Below are 2,500 nucleotides of genomic sequence, written 5' to 3'. Positions count from 1 at the left end.
TCTATTCTGGACACGTATCTTATATTGACAGAAAATGGAACGCAAATGCACGAATCATCCTGATAGGTTCTGCTACATATGTGGTAATGTGATTCTTCCTCGTCGACTAGCAAATATAACTGATTTTGTGAAGAAGGCATATCATGCTTACTTTGGAGTTAAGCTTGGGGACCAGGACAAGCCATTTGCACCCCATGTTAGCTGCAAAACATGTGTAGAGAACTTGCGTGATTGGAGAAATAAAGAAAGGAAGAGTATGCCATTCGCTGTTCCAATGGTTTGGATCATGTGTCACACTGCTATTTCTGCATGACTAATCTTAAAGGAGTCAACCGCAAGAACAAGCATTGTATTCAGTATCCTAATGTTCCGTCTGCCATACGACCAGTCCCTCATGGTCCAGGCCTGCCCGTTCCCGATCCAGATGTTGCAATGGAATCTAGCTCTGAATCGGAATCTGATAACGCACTAGACAGGGCAGAGGGTGGAGAATACATGCCAGAAGAGAATGACCAGCCAGTGCCTCTAACACAAGCAGATCTCAATGACCTGACACGGGATCTAAACCTATCAAAGGAATCAGCACAGCTTCTGGGTTCTCGTCTTCGTGAGAAAAATTTGCTAGCACCTGAGACAACATTCTTTTGGTACCGAGAGCGTGAAAGAGAATTTAGACAGTTCTTCACAACCCAGAAGGACTCGTCATTAGTTTACTGCAACAACATTGCTGGTTTGATTCAATCAATGGGGCTGGACTATGTTGCTACTGAATGGAGACTGTTCATCGACTCTTCCAGCAGAAGTCTCAAGGCAGTCCTCCTTCACAACGGAAATAAATACTCTTCAATTCCAATCGGTCATTCGGTGCAAATGAAAGAAACTCATGACAACATGGATCAGCTACTGTCTGCTCTGAACTACAATGACCATGGTTGGTTGATCTGTGGAGATCTTAAGGTAGTTGGATTGGTTTTGGGACTACAGGGTGGGTACACAAAGTATCCATGCTTTTTGTGTTTGTGGGATAGTCGGGCTGATGATCAACATTTTGTCAGACAAGAATGGCCACCACGACAACGTTTGGAACCTGGTTCACACAATGTTCAGGCTCGTTCTCTTGTTGAACCAAACAAGGTCTTACTCCCACCTTTACATATCAAACTGGGACTGATGAAGAACTTTGTGAAGGCAATGGACAAGGACGGCAGGGGATTTACTTTTCTTCAGCAGAAGTTTCCTCAGATCAGTCTGGAAAAGCTTAAGGCTGGCATCTTTGATGGGCCTCAGATAAGGGAACTTATGAAGGACTCAATGTTTGATGATGCACTGAATGCAGCTGAGCTGTCCGTTTGGTGGTCGCTTAAGTCAGTGATAAGAAACTTTCTAGGAAATAACCGAAGTGCAGAATACGAGAAAGAAGTCGATGAGCTCTTGAACAGCTATAAAAAATTAGGGGCTCGCATGTCAGTCAAAATGCACTTTCTACGGTCCCACTTAGACTATTTCCCTCAGAACTGTGGTGACTTCAGTGAGGAACAGGGAGAACGTTTCCACCAGGATATTCGTGTCATGGAAGAACGCTACCAAGGCCGGTGGAATGTGAACTTTCTTGCGGACTACTGTTGGTGTTTGAAACGAGACGTGGTGGCTGCCCAACACAGGAGAAAGTCACTGAAAAGGCCCTTCATCCATGATTAGATTTTCTGTAATATATCCTCTTTATCTTCTGAACTATGCAAGAAAAAATTATTTCTTTTGTCAAGAATTTTTTTCCATAATTAAAGGGAATAAATAGCACTAAATGGCGTTTTTAATTATTTTTACCGCTTCGTATCTCAAAAACGTGACCTGATTGAACAAAATGAGTGTGATTTTTAGATTCTGCATAGCAAATTACCCTAGAATCAGTTATCAGATGCTTTACCTTTGAAACTTCGCAGGCCAGTGTAATCAAATGATGCTGACAATGAGGATGTAAGAGGCTGGTAGACAGGTGGGTAGAAAGGGGAGGTAGATAACGTGTGTTATATCTTTATAGTTTATGTATTTACATAATACCGAAAGGCGAGAAGGCGAAGGAGTTGCACAACCTCGCTCCCCTAAATATTTACAAACAGCTACCGGGGACTCGATTTCATTGCTGTATAATGTTTATTTTATGCTGAAGTACCAATATGTAGACTAAGTCAGTGGTGTATTGATTTCGAGATTGCTTGAGTAAGATAGTATTGCTTACGGGGTTTGTAATAGCCTTTCTGATTGGAGAAAGGGTGGAGGAGGAGAAAATTCAATTGGTTCACAAGAGTAAAATCACGCTCTTAGGGGAGGATCTTAGATATAAAAGTAAAGATCCTTGGACAAAAGAAATCATGACATCATTGCAGGACTGACCTAGTAACCAAATTGAGGATTCTCGATGGGAGTCTCTTGGTGTAACTCAGAGGAGAAAAGAAAGAAAAATTAAGCCCCGTTTAATTCACCTCTCTTAGAGTAACAATAA

The 2,500-nt window shown here is 42.0% G+C and overlaps 1 protein-coding gene across 1 annotated transcript in view; it reads right to left on the bottom strand.

Moving 5' to 3' along the window:
* The window catches only part of LOC143021125 (organic cation transporter protein-like), a 67,701-nt gene that overhangs the window by 53,786 nt on the left and 11,415 nt on the right, over positions 1-2,500 (bottom strand). The window lies entirely within an intron of this gene.

Source organism: Oratosquilla oratoria, chromosome 41 (assembly GCF_046742065.1).
Source record: "Oratosquilla oratoria isolate Oo_2021 chromosome 41, ASM4674206v1, whole genome shotgun sequence".
In the NCBI taxonomy this organism is placed as follows: Eukaryota; Metazoa; Arthropoda; class Malacostraca; order Stomatopoda; family Squillidae; genus Oratosquilla; species Oratosquilla oratoria.
The sequence above is the reverse complement of the archived record's forward strand: the minus strand, read 5'-3'. Positions and strand labels throughout refer to the sequence as shown.